A 24797-nucleotide genomic window follows, 5' to 3' on the forward strand; every position below is an offset into this window, starting at 1 on the left:
GTGTATTGATTTTTTGGGTTTTGTTTTTTTTGTATGTGTTTTGTTGTAAACACACAGGTAACTTATCATCCAGGGCTTCTGATATATATCAGCTGTTTGCATAGTCACTGGTGCAGCCACATAGAATTTATGACCCAACAGTTCTTCAAATTTCCCACTCTTGTCTCCAGTATTGGAAAATACCAAGAATCTTTCAAGACCTAGGGCTTCTGACTACCCCTCCAGTCAGTGGAACATGTCCAGGAGTCTTCCAATGCTCTAAGTGAACCAGACATACTGGACCCTCCCTGTCAACAGTAAGTACTCCAGGCATTCTGGCCCTTCTTAGTCCACTGTAGCGGATACACTGATCTTCGCCTAGTGATGGAGCCACAAATGACACTCCCCAGATAAATTCTGCAAGCACACTGGACACTGGCACACCTTCTCACAGTGGTGCATACAAGGTCAACACTGCTCAAGGATAGCCTGAATCATCTCAGAAGAAGGTTTCAAATACAAACTCCCCATCCAGTGCTTGAGACTAAATGCCCTATGAATCAGAGAAGATTTCTCTTCTAATCACTGCTGACAAAATACCAATCTCATCCCTAACAAAGGCACAGGGAGATAGATCCCCTTTCATGATTCTGGACACACTGTGGTCTTGGTTGGTCATCCCATGCTGCAGACTTCCAGTCTCTCCACAGTCTCATTCTTGAGATGCACTCTGCCTTAGTCCATTTCTCATATATTTGAACCTTCTCATTCATTCCAATACTATGTCATTCAGGGCTGCAGAAACATTGGTCCTTGACCTGCTAGTTCTTCAAACTCACCAGCCTCTCTCTTTAAAAAGTTGTATCCTGTGCTGCCTATGTACTGTATCCTACCTCTAAAATTTATCAGCAATCCATTTCAGGCAATACTATACCCAGACTTCTCTAAGGATGGCTCATGATTGTCCTAATTGAGTCGTAGAACCACATATACCTCCCAGGGGCTGGCCTAGAGGAGGGATGAAACTTAGTTCTGGACAAAGAGATGTGAGAAAAGCGAGCCAGGAGATACTCAGAAAAGTTATTAACATCTGAAAAAATAAAAAAACAGGTGCATATGAAGACCCCTTTGCCTTTTTCTTCCTTCCAGCTCTGGACACCATTATGTGAGAACACAGTGCTGGACACTATGTGAGCTTGTTGAATGAATGAATGAATGAATGATCTTTTGGAGATACCAAATTGATTCTAATTGATTTGGTCAGTTTTTTAAAATAATTTTCAGGGATACAGGAGTACTGATGCATAGGGGCACTTGTTCCCCAATGTTTATAGCAGCACTCTCAAAAATATCCAAATTATGGAAAGAGTCTAAATGTCCATCAACTGATGAATGGATAAAGAAATTGTGGTTTATATACACGACGGAGTAGTACGTGGCAATGAGAAAGAATGAAATATAGCCCTTTGTAGCAACGTGGATGGAACTGGAGAGTGTGATGCTAAGTGAAATAAGCCATACAGAGAAAGACATATTCCATATGTTTTCACTCTTATGTGGATCTTGAGAAACTTAACAGAAACCCATGGGGGAGGGGAAGGAAAAAAAAAAAAAGAGGTTAGAGTGGGAGGGAGCCAAAGCATAAGAGACTGTTAAAAACTGAGAACAAACTGAGGGTTGATGGGGGGTGGGAGGGAGAGTAGGGTGGGTGATGGGTATTGAGGAGGGCACCTTTTGGGATGAGCACTGGGTGTTGTATGGAAACCAATTTGACAATAAATTTCAATAAATAAATAAATAAATAAATAAAAATTAAAAAAATTATCTTGTTTAATTTTCTAAATTCTGAGCCATTTAGAGCTAATAGTTGATGAAGTCATAGAAAGAGACATCTTAAAAGATCTAGGTATCATCTATAAAGGCTTTAGACAATACTAGTTAGTTCAATTCCTGAACTTTGGGTATAGTTTCTTGCTACTATACTGTTGTGGCTACATGAATAAATTAAAACAAAACAGCTCCATGAAAACTCTGATTTAAATTTTGTTCCTATTTCAAAGAAAATTTCACTGCATCATTCTCCCAAGGAATTGGAGCTGAAAAGCATTTCATACTGCCCGGACGTTATCCTGTCTCCAATTCTGTCATTTTCTGTCCAAAATCTCCATGCATTTTGCAGATGCTCTTTGTATATCTGTTCCGTGAAAGAGAAACTGGACAGGTCTCAGTCACAGTTAGGTGGCTTGTTTGTGAATACAGAGAAATAGCTAGGAAAAGAAGCAAGAGTAGACCTCTCACTTCTGCCATCTTTATCTGTATTTATAGCTGTGTTCATGTCTTCATTCTGTAATTTCAAGGCCATGAGGAGAGGGAGAAGGAGAGAGAAAATGATATATAAAAGCACAGCAATTATCTTAAATTTTCCATATGTAGACCTTTATGGACTCCTATGGCTTAAAAATAAATTTTTTATTGATTTTGCTATAATAATTTATAACTCTAAGATCATCAAATTAGTGGATAACTGTTGTAATAGTCCTAGATGTATGCAACAGGAAACAAGCACAGAAATACATTTGCATCAATAATACCAGTATCAGAGTTCCTAAAACAGATATGCCTTTTCTTGGCAAATATCTGAGGAGATAACATTCTGTGCTAACTCCAAGACCACTAGGGAAAGATTGCTAGGAAGTGAGATGAAGAGTAATGTAGAGCTATTGCCACCTAGTGGTTAGTAACAGAAACATCAGGCTCTGTTTTTCAGGTCTAACACGTTTTTTTTTTTTTTAATGCATAAATATTTTGCAATTTTATTTCACTGCTCTGTGTAGATATGCTTGGATTAAAACATTTTTTGAAAGAACTCATGAATTATTATTTTCATATGAGAACAATTCAAACCTCTGGCCACCATGAAACGTTCATTCTTTTATCATTTATTCAATATAACCAGGCTTTGTGCTTAACACTATGGATATAGACATGAGCCAGCCTCAGGGCCCCTGTTTCAAGTTGTGGTTCAAAAGCTATGTCCAGTTATTCTGGATCTCATGGATGTGACCCAGGGGCATTCCTGCATAATTTTTTAGTTATCTCCCTCTCTTTACATATACAGATGTACCCACAAACAACATACACACATATGTAATATGGAACTAGGTACTAGGTACACTAAAAACTATTTACCAAACTAGACACTGTATAAAATATATAATAACAATTAATTAGGAATATTTAAGTATTTAAACTATATTAATCAAAGAAAAATATGTATTAAAGGGCTCAATAAATTATTATTAGTAACATTTTTAGCATTGTGAGGTGATAAAATTCTTCATCATTTGAATACATTTTTGGCTTCCTGCTTTATGTGGCAGAAATTAAAGGTCTAGTGTGTTCATTTTATTGTGATACTTGGTTTTTATGACTATCACGTATGGAAGATATTTCTCAGAAGATCTGTGGATCCAACAGAGGAAGTGCAACATTGAGCACACTTTCTAAATCATATTAATTTCTTAATCCCATTCACAACATTTCTCATTCAATTTTATTGTTAAAATTAATCAATTCTCCCTTTCCCTGATGTCAAAATCGATTTTTTTGTAATGTAGTCAGAAGGGATTTTCTTTCTTAAAATTTTTTATCAAATGGTTTCAAAAACCACTGAAACGCTTCATTTGGAAGATCTCAAAATAGGTTAGAGAATTCTGTTTCAGTGTAAGATAGAAATTTATGTCTGAGACACCATTTTTGACAACAATGATATAAACACCTACAAACATCCATTTTTCAACATTCTTTTCCCATACAGGATTAAAAATAAAAGAAAACAAAACAAAAAACAGTTACTTTTTCACTCATTGTTAGAATGTCACCTTTACCTTGAAAGGAGACAATAAGTGTCTTTATCTTTTTTGAGGATCTCTGTTAGGTGGCATCTATCGACAGTTACTTGTCATCACAGAAAAGGTCACCAAATTGGGAGTACTTGTCATTTAGTGAAAGAACACTGTTACTCTTTTAGGTTCTTTGCCAAAAGATAATAAGACAACTATGTTGCACAAAACGAAACAAAACAAAACAAAATACATAAAATGGGTTTCTATGGTCACACCTATGTCATTACAAATTTAAGCATTAGAGTCTACTTGTTATGATACCAAATTCATAAACAAACATAACCAAGCATATGAACCACACTGTGAGCTTAAAGAGGTGTGTAGGGGTGCAGCTGTTGACCCCTTTAAGTTGTGGAATGTATCTTCTCCCATCAGGGCACACTTTTACCTTAAGTTACACATAGACCAAGTGGGGATACCACTGCCAATCACATATCATGTATTATTAAACTGTATTCCTTTTTAGTCTATTGAATATGAATGGATGTAAACAGATGGTGTAACATTTTCTTCCTGCACATCACTTCAGAGACTCTTGGGGGGGACTTTGAACCTTTTTGGGTTTTGATACTCCATCCTCAGTCCTGCAGGACAAGGAATTCCGGGGCCTGATTGCTGGTGGCGGTTCCAAAGTAGAAGCTTTTTTCTCTGGGGAAGTAGCTGCACTCAGGTCAGTCCTAACTATGGTTGGGCATCCCCTGAAGACCTAGATATACCTGTGAATTGCTATTTGGTAGTTTGTACTCTGTGGGAGTTAGTTTCAAATCTTCTTGAGCTACTGGATATTTAATTCACAATTGGTTCATCAGGGGAAAACAGCCCTTCCTGTGAGCAACTCCCCTCAGAGAACAGGCGGTCCTCAGAAGTCTGCTCCTGGTCTCTCTAGGGTGATGCTTAGACTTCCCTCAGCTGGAATCTCCTCATCTGGGGTATCCTGGTGTTAGACACTGAGTCCAGAAGAAGGAGTTGTGCTGGTGCAGAAGAAGGCTTCTGGGCCTGCTGAGCTGCATGTCCTATGGAAGAATTTGAAAGAGGCTGGCAACTCAGGAGCATTAGACCAAGAATCCGAGAGCCTCAGAGACCTGGATGGCTGGTTATGCCATCCCAGAGCACCAGCAGGGCTGGGAGAAAAGGTTTGCGACAACACAGCTCGTAGCAGGGGCAGGGACTGGATACTGGGGCTTTTTTCTGAATTTGGAAACTCTGAGGATAGGGGACTCTGGTTAACCCACCTCTGTTCCTAGTAGAGGTTGCCCTGGAACTAAAGCAAGCAAAAACATTCTGTTCAGGTTTTGGTAAAAAAAGGATTATAGAATCAAATACTGAACAATAACTGTACTTATAATAAAAGACATGGCTATTGATTCAAATTATTAATCTACCCCCACAAAAGCATGACATATTTGTTCTATTTCTGCATGGAAATGGCTAAAATGGAATATATTGATTTGTGATGACTTTGTTTATACACAAAATAAAAGTTAGAGAACCTTGATCAAGGATGGAAAATTCATGTCATGTATATTGCCATTTCTCCTTTCTAAGCCCAAGCAGGCACTGCTACTGAATTACTCCCTTTGTGTTGGAATTCTTAGGCTCTTTTCAACATGTCCAGATGAACCTTGTTCTACAAAATAGGGGTGCAAGAACTGTTACCTTATTGCCTTTTTAAATGTTTTATTATGAAAATTTTTTAACATCTACAAGAAAAGAATGATATTACAAGCCTCCATGTACTCATCATTCAATGTCAAAATTATTCACATTTGCCAAGGTTATTTCAACTTTCCAACTCCACCTCACACACATACACATATATACTTTATTGTTTTTAAATAAAATTAAGTCTGACTTCAAGTTTCCAGCTACTAGCTGTCTGCAAATACAATTCTTCATAAATTTTCTTTTAAGTATAGTTGGCACACAATGTTTCATTAGTTTCAGTTGTACAACAGAGTAATTCAACTTCTGTATATGTTATGCTATGTTCACCATGAGTGTATCTAACATTTGTCACCATGCAACACTATTACAATACCATTGACTATATTTGCTTGCTATGTCCTTTATTTCTGTGATAGGAAAGCAGTATTTTTGAGAATCCTCTATCTGCTTTCATACAGAGATGATGATGGGAGTTTCAGTGAAACCATATGTTCACGGACACCTCTCCTGCCTTTGAGATATGAAAGAGCTGATAAACCTATCACCCACCTATACTGAACTTCGAAGTCCTGCGGCTCTGGAGCTTTTGTACCAGAGGCAGGTACCTGAATGTCCGCCTATGTTCCAGCTCTAGTGTCTAGGATCCAGCCTCCTGAGCTTTATCAAGCAGCCATTCCATCTGGAGGTTCCTTCAGGCTTCCATGACTATTTCAACAGACCATACTTTGCATCTCAAATATACCACAAATCAGCCAATGATCATCCCCTTTTAAATTTTGTGGTATACCCCAACTTTTTTCACTGCTTTTGTCTACCTCTTCTCACCCTAGAAGAGACTGCCTTCTCTTCCCTCCTCCTCATGTTATACATCATGAATTTAAGCTTCCAAAAAGGCCATAAAAGGTGATTTTCTATCAGGAATTTTGTTTTCCTTAGAAATCATACCCAAGGGAAGAGAATGCGAAGTCCTGGTTGCCTTTTGGAGTGAGGGGAAGAAAATAGGAAGTATAAAACATAAATACTGCTCATTCTTTTTTTATTTTTTTATAGCTGGAAAAGCAAAACACAACTTAATATTTCAAAAAATTACCTGTCATACCAGCTTTTCATGATTAAAAACAATGCCTCTATAAATGCACTTGTGCTTTACCACAGTGTCTGATATATGTTTTATTTCTAGCCAGTCAATAATCAGCTCTTGTGGTCACGATGGCAACTTTTTGAAGATATCCATCATTCTGGAAGAACTAGCCAAGGAAAAGCTAGAGTGATTGTTGGCTGTATCTGAGGCACTGAGGTAGAGTAGAAAGATTTACAGTCAGAAGAGGGTCCAGCCAGCTGCTAACTGTGTGATTTGGCAAGCTACTTTATAACTCTGAGCCTCAGGCTCCTTATAATATAATAATAATTATATTCATAATAATAATAATAATGATAATGATAATCTATTCTATAGCATCCTTGCTATATACTACATAGTATCAGGTGAGTAGATATATAGAAAATCACTTTTAAAATAAAATTAGAATACTAATGTTACTATTTTGGTGAAATTTAACATTGCATTTCTTTATGTAATGAGGTACAGTAAAAATACATCTTTTGAACCTTCAGAAATTGTGGGATTTTATGATTCTGAATAGAGTTTGCTTATATTTCAGAATGTATTAAAAAGGCATTGTGTTTTGGTGAGCATACACAGATGGTCAGTACACAACAAGTAGAGAGTGTCTGAACTGTTTGGGTGCTAGAGATGAGCTTTAAGATTCATGCAGATCATGCATTTATACCTTGGACTCTTTGTGTCCCCCCAGATTCATATGTGGAAATCTAATCTCCCATGTGCTATATTTGGAGGTGAGGACTTAGGGAGGTGATTAGTCATGAGGGTAGAGCCCTCATGAATGAGATCAATCTTCTCTTAAGAAGAGGCCAGAGAGCTAGCTCACTGTCCACCATGTGAGAATACAATAAGAAATCAGCCACCTGCAACTTGGAAGAGATTCCTCACCAGAACCTGATTATTCTGATACCCTGATCTCAGACTTGCAGCCTCCAAAACTATGAGAAGTAAATTTCTGTTGCTTATAAGCACTCAGTGTATGGTGCTTTGTGACAGCAGCCTGAACTAAGACAGACACTTTGTCTTTGCCAAGTAATGATATTAGCATATTAAGAAAGACCTTGTATCATATAATTTACTGCATCAAAGCACTTGATAGAAATAAGGTTTTCTTACTATGTTACCCTGAAATTGAAATTTTCTATGTGTCACTCTGTTAGACTCTAAGCTTCTAAAAGTCAAAAAGTCAAGGGTGCTGATTAAGAAGTTGAAATCTGAACCTCAATCTGTAAAATGAAGGATAGAATAGTCCCTAAATCAAATTTGCTGTAAAAATTAAATAAGAAAATATATGTAAAGGCTGACACATAGTTAATACTCAGCAGGTGTAGCCATTATTGTTTTCAATACATTGACCTGTATATGTTGACTTACTTGTCTAGCTTTTTAATTAGACTAAAGATTTGAAGGCAGTGGCTATGTTCTAGGTCCTCTCCCTTTCATTCTATATTTTCTCCAATGGGTTAGTGTTTCTCAGGATGGTGGTCCGTACCACTGAGATTCTCCATCCATCTATTTTTTTTATATGAAATTTATTGTCAAATTGGTTTCCATACAACACCCAGTGCTCATCCCAAAAGGTGCCCTCCTCAATACCCATCACCCACCCTCTCCTCCTTCCCACCCCCCATCAACCCTCAGTTTGTTCTCAGTTTTTAACAGTCTCTTATGCTTTGGCTCTCTCGCACTCTAACCTCTTTTTTTTTTTCCTTCCCCTCCCCCATGGGTTCCTGTTAAGTTTCTCAGGATCCACATAAGAGTGAAACCATATGGTATCTGTCTTTCTCTGTATGGCTTATTTCACTTAGCATCACACTCTCCAGTTCCATCCACGTTGCTACAAAAGGCCATATTTCATTTTTTCTCATTGCCACATAGAATTCCATTGTGTACATAAACCACAATTTCTTTATCCATTCATCAGTTGATGGACATTTAGGCTCTTTCCATAATTTGGCTATTGTTGAGAGTGCTGCTATGAACATTGGGGTACAAGTGCCCCTATGCATCAGTACTCCTGTATCCCTTGGATAAATTCCTAGCAGTGCTATTGCTGGGTCATACGGTAGGTCTATTTTTAATTTTCTGAGGAACCTCCACACTGCTTTCCAGAGCGGCTGCACCACTTTGCATTCCCACCAACAGTGCAAGAGGGTTCCCGTTTCTCCACATCCTCGCCAGCATCTATAGTCTCCTGATTTGTTCATTTTGGCCACTCTGACTGGCGTGAGGTGATACCTGAGTGTGGTTTTGATTTGTATTTCCCTGATAAGGAGCGACGCTGAACATCTTTTCATGTGCCTGTTGGCCATCCGGATGTCTTCTTTAGAGAAGTGTCTATTCATGTTTTCTGCCCATTTCTTCACTGGGTTATTTGTTTTTCGGGTGTGGAGTTTGGTGAGCTCTTTATAGATTTTGGATACTAGCCCTTTGTCCGATATGTCATTTGCGAATATCTTTTCCCATTCCGTTGGTTGCCTTTTAGTTTTGTTGTTTGTTTCCTTTGCTGTGCAGAAGCTTTTTCTCTTCATAAGGTCCCAGTAATTCACTTTTGCTTTTAATTCCCTTGCCTTTGGGGATGTGTCGAGTAAGAGATTGCTAGGGCTGAGGTCAGAGAGGTCTTTTCCTGCTTTCTCCTCTGAGGTTTTGATGGTGTCCTGTCTCACATTTAGGTCCTTTATCCATTTTGAGTTTATTTTTGTGAATGGTGTGAGAAAGTGGTCTAGTTTCAACCTTCTGCATGTTGCTGTCCAGTTCTCCCAGCACCATTTGTTAAAGAGGCTGTCTTTTTTCCATTGGATGTTCTTTCCTGCTTTGTCAAAGATGAGTTGGCCATACGTTTGTGGGTCTAGTTCTGGAGTTTCTATTCTATTCCATTGGTCTATGTGTCTGTTTTTGTGCCATCCATCCATCTAAATAAAGAGAACACTTTTCCCTACTTAGATTCTGAACAATGTGAGAAATAAAACAAATAATAAAACTGGAGGCCAAAATGTTACCTATGTTATTGATGAAGTTTAGCTGAAAAATGCAATTTGTGGAAGAACCAAACACACCTATCAAGACAAGTCCAGAGCTATAAAAATTTATCTATCCAACTCCAGGAAATACCAGACTAAGGCAGCAGGGAAGCCTGAGCAGATGAGGTAAGAAGAGTGAAAGAACAATTCCTAAGTCAGGCTCATTCCTAAGCAAAGAGAGCTGTACCAGAAGTGGCCTGGACTTCCAAAATTTGCAGGCAAGATGTCAACCCCATGGAAGACTAATTGGACTTGCATGTTTTGGAGGAGTCCTAACCAAGGAGTGGAGAATAGATTCTCCGGAGAGAGGGTTGGGAAACCTGTCACAGAACATAGGAACTGAACAGAAATAATGAATGTTCGGCCAGGAGAGACCTCTGTGAGCATCAGGGAATCACAGGTAAGAGCTTCCCAGCAAGTCTCCAAGAAACCTCAATTAGGGCTCAATTAGAAGAAGAATAAGCACCTGTATATTGGCCATTCTCAGAAGGTAACCAAAGCCAGATTATGTCTATATTACATGGGCAAACCTTACCTTACCTCTCCTTGTTCCCTTATTCTGCACTATAGGATTCAAAACAAGCATAGTGAATGGGAGAGAAGCAGAAAAGCAGGGACAGAAAAGGGTGAGGAAACTAACTTCACCTGTATATTCCCACTGCAGAATTCACAGCCTGAAGAAGGGTCAATCTGGGGAACGCAAGAAGCTTTAAAGTGTATGAAACAGAAGTGTTGATATTAGCCTGGGTTTTTTAACACTGGGAAATTAAACTACTTGTTATTAGCTAAAAGATTGGTACAGACCTGATTTTTCATCCATGGATAAGGAGAAATGTTTCTAGAAAAAAAGGTTGAAAGGGCCAATTAACTACAGAGACAGCTTTTCTTTTAAATTATTTTCATGTGTTTATTTTACATGGGGATTTATAATGATGCCATGAGAGAGAAAGTCTGTCTTTATCAAGGTCCTAATAGTTAAAAACTTCAAGCACAGAGTGGATGAAAGCCATTTTTCCCTGAGAAGAAAGCCAAATTTGGGAAAGTAGAACCAAGAGACTAAAGAGAGAGAGGAAAAGAGATTTATTTATTAACAGAATTGTCTGAATTCTTAATTCATCAAGGCTTAACATGAAATCTCCTCTAGGATTTCCCAGTTTACATGAGCTAATACATTCCTTTTTCCATTTAAGCTAGGTTCAAGGTTTTTTTTTTCTTTCAATTCATGTCAGAAAGAGTTTAGACTACTAAAGTGTAATTATTTTAAAAAGCAATTAATTCCACATGTGCAACATATACTACAATTAGATAAAATGATATCTGAGCAAGTTTTTAAGCTAGTGCTATTCATATATAATAATGGATAACAGGTACTGAGAGCTTACTATGTATCAATCACTGCTTTAAAAACTTTACATGAATTAACTCATTTAATTACCACAATGACCTATGGAATTGTTATCATCTAGTATGATCCTCAGTTTTTCAGTGAAGAAACTGAGAGGTTGAGTAAGTTTTCCACGGTCACACAGCTAGTAAATATGGAGCTGGGATTGAAATCCAGGCAGTCCAGCTTCAGAGCCATTCCTTATTTCAATTCAGAGTCAAAAGAAAAGAGCATAATTAAGAATATGATCAAATCGTGCATTTTTCTCAATATGCTGTGCAAAGAAATGCTTTTATGCACATAAGAATGCAGATTGTTATAAAGGTATGCAAATGAGTGAAATGAACCATTAGATGAAACAATTCTAATACTGACAGATCATTTCTAAGATTTTAAGTAATTTACTTAAACTGTGTTTCTCACTGAAATGGGCAGAGTCTTGAAGAGTCTGAATCTATGATACCACACAAAGACATCACAATTTCTCAAATGAAGGATAAAATATTAAAATTTCAAAAAGAAAACTAAACCATGTTGGAGATTGGTTGCTGAGTCTCACTCTTTCACAACACCTGATGGCTTTTCACCTGTGGGGAATGAAATTACTGGGCATGTTTACATTCTTTAATTAATTAATTAATTAATGAGAGAGAGCAGGGGAGGTGAAGAAGAACGGGGAGAGAGAGATAGAGAGAGAGGGAGAGAGAAAGAGAGAGAGGGGGAAAGAGAGAGAGAGGGAGAGAGAGAGAGAGAGAGAGAGAGAGAGAGAGAGAGAGAGAGAGAGAGAATCCCAAGCATGCTTCACACCCAGCACAGAGCCCAACGCAGGGCTCCATTTCAGGACTGTAAGGTTATGACCTGAGCTGAAATCGAGTTGGATGCTCAACCAACTAAGCCACCCAGGCGCCCCTATTGGGAATGTTTAATCAAAATCTGAAGGAAGGCTTCACAGAGATGAATAAAATAAAGAGTGGATAAAGACTCATTCACCATTATCTTTCATGTTGAGACATTTGACTTTTCAGTTTTTGAGATGGTATTAGAGAGTGTCATATAGTAACTGAAAAATCTGTTTATAAATTTTAGATCTATTTTGAATATGAATCTCCAGAGCCCTGAAACAGATAACACTGGACACTGTTGTCCATTCCTGGTGGCTAAAATTTAGGTAGAATATTCTAATTTAATAAATAAAGGGACTTAAAAGAATATATCAATTGAACATGGCCCCAGTTGTCAATTATAGCCATTCATTATTAAACCAGAACTGGGAACCTTGGTGAAAGATTTCAAATAATTTCATCTCTCTCACTAATCTGAAATAATCATCATATTATTAATTTTAAAATATTCTGTTTTATTTGTATTATTGTTTTACATTTTGATGAGTCTTTTAAAAATGCACTTTGGAGAACCTGGGCGGCTCAGTAGATTGAGCATCCGACCTCAGCTCAGGTCATGATATCACAGCTGGTGAGTTTGAGCCCCACATCGGACTCTGTGCTGACAGCTCAGAGCCTGGAGCCTGGTTCAGATTCTGTGTCTCCCTCTCTCTCTCTGCCCCTCACCCACTCACATTCTGTCTCTCTCTCTCTCTCAAAAATAAACATTAAAAAAAATTTTTTTAAATGCACTCTAAGTTGGTGACCTAAAAAGGTTGCCAGAAGTTCGAGAAACACTGTTTCATGTAATTGCAGAAATTCCTGTGACATTAAATGGGATACCTGATGGTGTCTCCCTGGCATTTTAGTGGAAGTTGTGGCCCCAAATCAGTAGAGACTACTTTCTTCCTCTCAGGGGCCTAATTATGTAATAGATCCTTTTTATAATCAGTGGATAAAATGTTTAGAAGTTGGGTACAGACATCAGTCTGAGTGGTTTCTCTACAAAGTCCATATTTTCCAATCAATGTTAAATAGCAATCAGCTATCATTCACTATGTTTTCTCTGCATTCTGATGAAGATTTTCTGCTTCAAGTTTTAAGAGCCTGAGTAGAACTGGAGAACATGCTTGTTGATCAATCACCCAGCCCCTAGCTATTTTGTGAGGAGGTAGATAAACAATGTTCATTGGCAGTTAAGCCACGTAGACACAACCTTGTCATTCCTTTCTTCTACAAAATGACTGTCCTTCATTTGTACCCAGTGACAACAATGACATCATTTGGGATGTAGAGGTGGCTGATTCTTTCTCTAATGGAGCTATTATAAAGTAGCAATCATGCAAAAACGTTCATGACAAAATGAAAAATATATAAGGAAACTTACATGCTCTCATTTCATTTCTTATGATTTAAATAAATTATCTCCATGGGATAAAACAAATTAAGCCTTGCTGTGCAAAGCACTACACATAATAGTTTAATCAGGTTTGTTTGTCTTCAGATGAAGGATGCATTGCCACATGGCAAATGACCAAAAAATACTTTTGACCTGTGAAGACAGGTTTCAACAACAGTCCTTTTGCATCAGGGTACTTCATCCCAGTGCCTACTTTATGGTTTGAAAGTTTCATGACATATATCAAACTTACTATGTCTCAAACAGAACACTTGATATACACTCTAGAGAGTTGGTAGTGATATGCCATGTTTCATTCTTCATATTGGTGATTTGAATCTTCTCTCTTTTCTTTGTTTTGTCACTCTTGGTAGGGGTCAGCCATAATATTGAACTCTTCAAAGAACCAGCTCTTTGCTTTGTTAAATATCTCATTTTTTTCTTTTTCAATTTCATTGATTTCTGCTGTTCTCTTTATGACTTCCTCCCTTCACCTTACTCTAGTTTTGTTTTTCTAGATTCTTGAGGTGAGATCTTACACTATTGATTTCAGACATTTCCTCTTTTCTTTTTTATTATACATTTATTTATTTTTGATAGAGAGAGACAGAGCACAAGTGGGGGAGGGGCAGAGAGGGAAGGAGACACAGAATCCGAAGCAGGCTCCAGGCTCTGAGCTGTCGGCTCAGAGCCCGACTTGGGGGTGGAACTCACAAACCTCGAGATCATGACCTGAGCCAAAGTTGGACCCCCAACCGACTGAGCCACCCAGGTGCCCCGACATTTCCTCTTTTCTAATGTGTTCATTTAGTGCTATAAAATCCCCTTTCAGCACTGCTTTTAACTATGTCTCACAATTTTTTATTGTGACAAAATACATACTGTAAAATTTACCATTTTTAGGAGTACACTTCCATGGCATAATTCACATCATTCTGCACTATCCTTGCTATCCATTTTCAGAACTTTTCATTTTCCCAACCTGAAACTCCATTATCCATTAAGCAATAACTCCCCATTCCTCTCTCTCCCCTTCCCTTCAAAAGCCCTTTCTTTCTTCCTCCATGAATTTGACTATTCTAGGTACCTAATAGAAGTGGATTCATACAATATTTTCCCTATTGTGACTAGCTTATTTAGCTTAGCATAATGTATTCAAGATTCAACCATAGTTGCAGCAAATGTCAGAATTTCCTTTCTTTTTAAGGCTGAATAATACTCCATTATATGTATATATTACATTTTGTATATGCATTCATTTGTCCATGGACAATTCAATTGCTTCTACCTTTTGGCTATTGTGAATAATGCTGCTAAGAAGATGGGTATACAAAAATCTGTTGGAGTCCCTGCTTTCCCTTCTTTTGGGTATATACCCAAAGTGGTATTGCTGTTTCATATGGTAATTCTGCTTAATTTCTTGAGGAACAACCATACCACTTTCCACAGAAGCTGTACATTTTATACTTCCCAATCCCAGCAATGCACAAGCCCATTTCTTCACATCCTTGCCAGCACTTGTTATTTTCTGTTTGATAATAGTAGTCATCTTACTCGATGTGAAGCTATATCTCATTTTGGCTTTGATTTCCATTTCCCTAATGATTAATCAAGTTGATCATCTTTTCATGTGCTTTTTGGCCTTTGAAGAGTCACTTGCCCATTTTTAAATTGGGTTGTTTGGGGTGTGTGTGTGTGTGTGCGCGCGCGCGCGCGTGTGTGTGCGTGCATGTGTGGTGGTGGTGTTGTCAAGTTTGTTCCACAATCTTAATCTATCGTATTCTACATTTTAATTGTGTGTAATGTAATGTTTTTAATTTTTTATATTTAGTTAACAAACAGTGCAATATTGGTTTCAGAAGTAGAATTCAGTGATTCTTCACTTTTACATACAACACCCAGAGCTCATCACAAGTGCCCTCCTTAATACTCATCAACCATCTAGCCCATCTCCCTCCCACCTCCTTCCATCAATCCTCAGTTTGTTCTCTATTGCTAAGAGTCTCTTGTGGTTTGTTTCCCTTTCTTCTCTGTCCCCCATCCCCATATGTTCATCTGTTTTGTTTCTTAAATTCCACATATTAGTAAAATCATATGGTATTTGTCTTTGATTGACTATTTCACTTAGCATGATACATTCTAGCTCCATCCATGTCATTGCAAATGGCAAAATTTCATTTTTTTGATGGCTGAGTAATACTCTATAATATACACGTGTATATATATATATATACACACATATATGTGTGTATATATATATATATATACACATATATATGCCACATCTTTTTAAAATTTTTAATGTTTATTTGTGAGAGACAGACAGACAAACAAAGTGCAAGTGGGGAGGTGCAGAGAGGGAGGAAGACACAGAATCTGAAGCAGGCTCCAGGCTCTGAGCTGTCAGCACAGAGCCCAATGTGGGGTTCTAACCCACAAACTGTGAGATCATGACCTGAGCCGAAGTGGGAGGCTTAACCGACCAAGCCACCCAGGCGCCCCAATATATGCCGCTTCTTCTTTATCAGTTCATCAGCTAATGGACATTTGGACTCTCTCCATAGTTTGGCTATTGTTGATAATGCTGCTATAAACATTGGAGTACATGTACTCCTTTGAATGTGTATTTTTGTATCCTTTGGGTAAATACATAACAGAGCAATTGTTTTATTTACCTTGATGTTTCCTCTTTAACCCTGGGTTATTAAGAAATGTTTCAGTTTCCAACTGTTTGGAGATTATCCTGTTATCTTTCTATAATAGATTTCTAGTTTACTTCCATGTAGTCAGTGAACCCACTATGTATTTTTAATTGTTTTAAATTTGGTGAAATTTGTTTTATGGCCAGGTTATGATGTACTTTGTATAAGTTCCACGGACACTTGTATGTGTATTTATCTTTGTTGAATGGAGTGTCCTGTAAGTATCAATTATATGCTGTTGGTTAATGTCCTTGTTTGGTTCTTCTAAATCCATCTTGATTTTCCGTCTATATATTCTATCAACTGTTGATAGAGGGATGTTAAAATCTCTAACTTTCACTGATGATTTGTCTATTTTTCCTTTCAGTTCTATCAACTTTTTCTCAACATACCTTGTAGTTCTGTTGTCTGGTGCGTTTAGTATCAGTAAGTCCTCTTAGAGGATTAATCATCTTATATAATATCCCTCTCTGCCTCTGGTAATCTTCATTGTTCTGAAGTTGATTGATATAGCTATTCCTGTTTTCTTTTGATTAATGCTCACATAATACATGTTTTTTTACCATCCTTTTAATTTCAAACCACCTACATTGTTATATTTGAAGTGAATGTCTTGTAGAGACCATATAGTTGAGCATGTTACTTAATTCACTCTGACAACCTCTGTCTTTTAATTGGTATATTTAGACCATTTGCCTTTAATGTAACTATTGATATGTTGAGGCTTAAGTCTGCCATTTTACTTTTTATTTATTTTGTTTCTTTTGTCCTGTCTTTTTGTGGGATAACTGAACAATATTTGATTTGAACAATTCTATTTTGATGTATCTATAGTGTTTTTTAGTGTATTTCTTTGTATAGCTATTTTGGTTATTGTTCTAGATATTATATTACATATGCATAACTTATCACAGTCTACTTGTATTATATTTTTACTATTCTTACCTCCCTTTATGTCCCTTTACCCTCCTTTGCTCATAGTATATGTCTTAAATATTTCCTCTACATACATTTAAACCACATAGGACTCTAATGTTTGCTTCCAATGTCAAACATAATTCACAAAACCTAAGAGGAGAAGAAAAGTCTATTGTATTGACCTACATCTTTGCTTATTTTGTTTTTTTTCTCTTTCTGATGTTCCAAGGTCTCTTATCATTTTCCTCTGTTCAGAAAAATTTCTTTAGCCATTCCTTAAGGTAGATCTGTTGGCGACAAATTCTCTTAGTTTTCCTTAATCTGAGAATGTCTTGATATCTCCTTCATTTCTGAAAGATGTTTTCTTTGGATATAGTATAGTGAGTTGACAATTCTTTTCTTTCAGCACTTGGTGTCTTCTTTTCACTGCTTCCAATCTTTTTCTTTTCTTTGGCTTTCAGATGATTGACCACGATGCATTAAATGTGAATTACTTTGAGTTTATTCTGTTTAGACTTCATTAAGCTCTTGAACCTGTGGGTTATACCTTTTTGCCAAATCTGGGAAGTTCAAAGTTATTATTCCTCTGAGTATTTCTCCTGCCCTGGACCAGTGGGTGCATGGTACTAATATCTGTTGATTTCTTTCATTTCATAATAGCTATTTTAAAATTCAGCTTCCCTTATCTTTAAGTAATATTACATATTTTGTGGAAGAGATCTTGGGAGGTTATTTAATACACTGACTTTGTTGTCTCTAGCTGCCTGGAAAACCAGTTTCTTTCGTAACTAAAAAATTTATATCCTGCTTTCCTCAAACTATTATATTCTCACTTCTAGGTTCCCTGGATGATCAGATGTATCCTCATTTAGGAAATACTTGTGTCATTCAAATCTAGGGATAAACTTTCAAGATTTTGCTGAGGATTCCTAATAAAAGGGAATATTGGCTATGACATGACCATATACTTGTCTGTGACAATGATAGGTTACACTTAACTCAAATTAAAATCAAAAATAGGAATTTTGCAACTTATAGAAGGAGATAGTCATGGAGTTTTTGCATCTGAATCTGAGTCATGTCATTACCTAATTTCCCACTCATTAGAATTTAAGCTCCTACTCAGGTAAAAGCATTATTTGATTGAATCATCTAGTCTATTAATCAATGCTCTATTCTGTTCCAAATTCTCATCATAGTCTTCTAATTTAAATGCTAACACATTTCCTTCATAAAAGTAATACCAGCTTGATAATACAAAGGAATAAAATATTTTATATACAATTAAAAATAAATTACCAAGAAATGTGTAGGAACTCTACATAAGAAATGTCACAATTCTCATCAAAGTTATACAGTATTTCAGGAAATTCCTTTATGTGAAGAATGAATTTCATAAAGGTCACGAATCTTCCATAAGTAATTTTTGGTTTCATTACAATATCAATATCCAAAATTGCAGGCATGCATTTGAGAATAGCTAAAGTAATTGAGAGGAATGGCAGGCTTAGATAGGCAAGTCAACATTTTTGAAAGACAAATCAGTGATATTTGCACCACCAAATATTTTCAAACATTGTAAATATGTAATCCTAAAAAAAGGGCTGCCAGAACAAAAATGAAAAGTCAGAAAAATGAAAGAGATGTAAACTGAAAAATAATAAATATAATAAGGTACAAATAAAATAATGTAAATAATAATCAAGATTATAAATATTAGAGTGTGAAGAATTAAATGTAAGCATTAAAAACACATTAAATTGACAAAAATTGAATTTATGTTGATATAAATTAAGATTGTCTTAGAGTACATCAGCAAGTAAATGTGAGGTAAAAAGTATCTCTGACTCTTTTCCCATTAAATAGAGCACATAAAATCCTACAATCTTTAGCATTATTCACCTCAATATTATTCTTGTCTCTCTCTGCACATACACCACTTCATGAAAAAATACACCAAGAAATACACTACACTATTAGTCTTCTCCTTCTCCTACCTGCTATATTGTACTCTGAGAGTCTGTTTCTTTGAATGGATGAAAAGAGAAATATTGATGAGGGATAGAGGAGGGCAGCATGTGGCCCTGACTCTATTTGTAAAGAAAGTATACCCACAGGGTAAATCTGTAGTTGTTCAGGTTGTTTTAATTCACTTTTCAAGTTAACTTGGAAAAAATAAAACTATATTTTATACTGATTTCTTATTCTCAATCCCCACTTCTTCCCAACAGGATTCGATACATAGATCATAATTGTGTTTCTCAATCCAGTTTTATCTACTTCTGGTGGTTCATGGAAACTCCTCTGGGTCTTCTTCCAATGGTTGACACACATATTTAGCTCTCAGAATGATTTTTTTGTATTATCTTTAACTGTCTCCATGAGTATTTAAATGGAAAAGATACTGATATCTTTAAAATACAAACTGCAATTTAATTTCTGTTTAAAGCTCTTAAATAAAAGAAAAATTCTCACCTGACCTGACCTTGCTTATTCATCATTCCTATCCTAAGTCAGGCCAACACCAGCCTCTTAATTTGCATTGCTGTATGGTTCATTTTTGATCTGTATCATCATGTCAGTCATTATGAAATGGTTCCCATGCTATTAAGTTCACAGAATTAGAACAAAAGAATGACCTCATAGTCATTTCTTATTTTTCTCACACTCTTAGTCTCGTCCGATAGCCTTTCAGAACTATATGCCCTTGACACACTTTAATATCAAGGTAAATTTTAATGAGCAATTAATCATTTTTGCTCAGTTCCCCATTTGCCCTGCATATTAATTTTATGTTGAGAATTTATCCATAGTATTTACACTTAAAACCTCATCTTTCTTCTCTCTTTCATTATTTTTGGCCTTGATGAAAATTTAAAGTTATACAAGAGTCAAATAGTTGAGACAAGCAGTTCTAGAAAAACAAAAACACACAATCTAAAAGCCTTCAGTCAATGACTGAATGCTGCTAACAATAACCCGTTCCTTCTAAATGGTTTGTTTCTACCTTCTAAACTAAATTCAAAAAACCAGGTAAGTTGACTGCCATTCTAATATAGTGGCAAAAAAAAAAATCATTCGAGCCAGGTAGATATGAGCTGAAATTTTACTTCTGTCACATTACTTATACCTCTGATATTTCCAAACTTTAGTTTCCTCATGTAATATGTTATCATTGTGAGAATAAATTTAATTATGTGTGCCAAGTACCTAAGATAGTACTGTCTCCTTTTCCTTCTCAGTCTAGGGTTAGTTGTATAGTATACTTTGGGAAGGTAACTATTAATGTTCCTTCCCTATCTTCATTAGAAATTACATATAAATTCTAATCTAATGTTATATATACAGGATTGAGTACAGACTGGCATGGAGCTTCATCCCCATGAATAGATGAGGAGAAAGATGAAACAGGAACTAGAAAAGAGATGAAGTGTGAGACATTCATGAAATCATGATTGTTAATTTATTTAAAGTCTAATCCAAGTATCCAGTAGATGCACAAGTGGTTAGGGTTAGGGCTAACGCTGATATCTAAAGTGTCCAGACCAGCAGAGGGAATGAATAATCACTGGTCTTTGCTGTGCACTTGCTAAATATGTACCAGTCACAGTTCTAGGTATATTAGTCATTTAGGTAGCAATCATTAAGTAAATAACAGCAGGTTACAGCTATAACAGGCTTCCTACTGATAAGTCCATTCAAAGCAGGAAGCAAACTAGTAAGCTCACCCAAGAGAGGCAATTCAATAACCTAGGGAAAGTGCTAGCAAGAGTACAGTAGGGTATGATGTGAGTTGGGTCATAGACGGGATCTGTTTCAACAGGGAAAAGGAAAACCAGGTTTGAGGAAGCAGAAAGATAGCTGAGATACAGCAAATGTAGGTTCACACAGAAAGGTAGATACTGAATCCATGACGGTAAACTGAACACCATCCCTCTTCATTAAAGAACTATCAATTAAAGTCCTCCTCAATTAATGAACTGCTGTAAATTTGTTCTTTTCCCTGCTCAATACTGAGAACTGAATAGCAGTAAGTTACCAAATGGAGTCTGTCTCTTCCTAGGGAGTAGATGGGGAAAATAGAGTCGCACAAATATAAGCAACAATAAGAAAAGTAATGATGTTGGTCAGAAATATACAGATGTCATAATTTTATACATTAGCTGTATAAAATTCAGTCTATCACATTTTGACTAAGGGTTGGTCAAACAATCGAACAATCGAATGCAGTGTATTCCTGATTTCCCCCGCAATTTTCATATTTGTGGAGCAAACAGCATAACCACATTAGTGGATTATAACACTGTGGTTATAATCCTTTAAATCATCTCTGACCTGTCACAATGTCACCAACAGTGAACGACTTATGTACTGCCTCAGAATCACTTGAGAATGCTTTCTTAAATATGTAAGTTCTGAAGTCCCTCTTCGGAGTAATTAAATCTAAATATCTTAGGGTGGGCCTGGGAATGTGAATTTTAAAGGAGTATTTCAGATGACTCACTTGCACACTATAGTTTGAAAACTAATGTTTGATCACCTCTGTGAATCAAACTATTTGCATCTCCACTGATCTTTTCCAGACCTGGCCCCAAATATGTATCATTTTTACAGTGTTTTAGCTATAGTGTAGATACACATTTATAATCTGGATGAATGACTCATAAGGATATTCCAGTTGCTACAGTCTTTATAATAGTCATTTTAATGGCTCTATATTATTTTACTGTGATATAGAGCATATTATGTTATTCAATTAATAATTTATAATTCTTTTTTTCCAGATATTCTTCTTTACCTGCTTTTGGATTAAGTTTGATAAAGTCCCAGGAAAGAGCCTTACCAGGTCAAAGATTTTGCCCAAATTTTTAACAATCAGAATCAAATACAGGCACAATCTCTATAAAAGGCAGCAGTTCTAATTTCACAATCATAAAATGAAGTATAAAACATAAAACACTTTAAATTGAAAGATATTTGGCCAGAAGTCAAGAGGTCTGGAACATGGAGAAAATATGTGACATATATAACTTGAAAACTATATAATGAAAGATAAGTTTTTTGTAGGTGTTTATTTAGAGAGAACAGGACTGCTTTCTAGATGTAAATGAAGTATAAGTGAAACCTCAGGGATGTCATGACTTCCTAGAATGTCATTTGTAATGACATTCCTTACTCCATCAAGAGATGATATTTAAAACAATATGCTTCCTGTAAGATTCTAACCAGTATTCTTGCTTCTGGACTGGACCACAATGGACCACTCCCCACATAGTAGCAAGGATCACTTTTCTTAGTCATGTGATGGTCTTTTACCATCATTCCACTGCCATTTGGATAAAATTCACACATTTTAATGTGTGTCTACTTAGAGCAGGCCAGTTTCAAACCTCCAATATTCATTTAGAGCTTATTACATACAGGCTTTGTGTAAGATCCTTTCTCCTGTATATTTATCCTTCATTTTTATTAAAACATCTCTAATTTATCCATCCAACTACCCTTGATAATTATGGAATAGCAATCCTTTTTCAAGACTTATAATACTAACTTTTCCCTCTTGTCATTTGTGTTTTTAAGCTAATTATATTTTTACTGTTGAGAAGTTTTTAAATAGTCATAGTCAAGTCTTTCAATCTTCTCCATTGATTTGTTCCTTTATTTTTCTAAAATTATAAAGACCTTCCTCAAGTAAAAATAAGATAAATATCTATATTTTATTCTATTAAATTTGGTTCTCAGGTTTTTCACTCAATGCTGTAATCTTCTTGGAACTTTTTTGACTGTATGATATGAGAAACTGATTTTCCAAAATCTTAATGAAATGTGACAGCACATTTCTTAAATAACCTATCTCTTCTTCAATTTCAAAATGCCACTTCTATGTCTTCCCATTTTCTATGGAAAATTTCATATTTCACTCATTTTTTTCTTTTCACCCAGCACTTTTGGAAAAACCCTCACCCAATTTGTAACCAAGTCCTCTTATTTCTACATCACTTTATGTTCTCCAACACCAGTTGGCCCAAGGCACCATCATTCCTCATCTGACAACTGCAATCTGACAATATGTTAAGAGGTATAGAATCCAACAGACTTTTCTAAAATCATATGGCACTGGGAAATCAAAAGTTTGAGTATAGGACTTCCAAAATGCCAATATTTGAGAACGAAACAACTAAAAAGAAGTGAAGTACAGAGAACCAGAAAAGTTAGCACTTTTATATTTGAGATAATTTTCAAATTCCTTACATAAAGCAATAGGTTAAGACTCTAAGCAGAAAGAGTCTGAAACACAGACCAGAATTTTCTTTTCTCATACAATGCCAAGGATAAAAATTTGTTCAAGAATTTCCAAACAGACAGTCCCTGGTAAAGACCCCGGAAGTCTACACTCCGGGAGCAAGGGTAAACCAGAAGTAGAATAAGCCCTATAAAGGCTTAAACTCCACATCAAGTCAATTCAGTCCCCTATTGGGTTGTGGTGATCCTGTAATTCTAGCTGTCTATCAGCAGGTAGGGTGCATACTTTTCTGGAGGAAAATAACATCATCAACAAATTTTCATATACATGTATGGCATTCAATAAGAAATCATGCATAGCAAGTATCAAGAAACAGGATGAAAATATTAAAACACAGACGTGTGTAACTCAGTGAAATTACAAAAACAGAATTATATGAATTATTCACCAAATACTACACTATGAACAATTTTCAAGATATCTGAAAGGACTAGAAGCATACTGAGTATAGTTTCTGACAAATATACAGTTAAAAAATGAATTAAAAATATGATAAAAAAGAATCCCAAATATATGGAACTTAAACAGTAGATTTCTATGGGTCAAAATGATACATAAACATGTGATAAAATAGTAAGCATTTAGTATTATGATAAATATAAATTCAAGTATATCAGCAGTTGCATTACATGTACATGGATCAGTTCTCCTATTAAAGCACAAAGATTGCCATACTGAATATAATGTAAAATTTACTACATAGTGTTTATAAGAGATAGACACAGAAAGGTTAGGAATTAAAGGAAGAAAATAGGTATATCATGCAAACACCAACGAAAACAAAGTCAATGCATCTATAGTGATAACATAAAATTAAAAAAAATTTTTTAAAAAGCTTACTTTTTTTGAGAGAGAGAGAGAGAGCAAGTGTGCAAGTGGGGAAGGGGAGAGAGAGAATCCCAAGCAGGTTCCATACCACCAGTGCAGAGCCTGATGCAGGGCTCAAACTCATGAACCATGAGATAGTGACCCAAGCTGAAGTGAGACACTTAACCAACTGAGCCACCTAGCACCCCAACATAAAATAAAACAAAAAAAAGGGAATTTCACAAGAAAAAATAGTTAAAAATCACAATGTAAGTTAGAAAATACTTTTAACTGAATGATGATAAGATGAAACTTGTAGAATGAAACTAATCATGTTTAGAACATGTTAGAAAAAGAGAGGCTAAAATCAAAGATCTAAGTATCTGTACAAAAAGTTAGAATATGAACAGTACATCAATCACTAAGAAAATAGAAAAAAACAAGAGAAGGGCAAAAATAAATGAAATACAAAACAGACTTATAAAGATAAAAGCAACGCAGTCAAAAGTTGATTTTTTGAAAAGGTTAGTAAACTGGTAATTCCAAACAAGACTGATGGAGACTGATGGAGATAAAAATGCACACACATGTAGGTATAAATTCTCAATATCAGAATACTAATGGGAACATGACTCAAGTTATTAAGATGATTCAAGTTATTGTACCAGGAAGCCTGCACAAGTAAGATGAATCTCATAACATCTGGCTTT

Source organism: Prionailurus bengalensis, chromosome D4 (genome assembly GCF_016509475.1).
Source record: "Prionailurus bengalensis isolate Pbe53 chromosome D4, Fcat_Pben_1.1_paternal_pri, whole genome shotgun sequence".
NCBI lineage: Eukaryota > Metazoa > Chordata > Mammalia > Carnivora > Felidae > Prionailurus > Prionailurus bengalensis.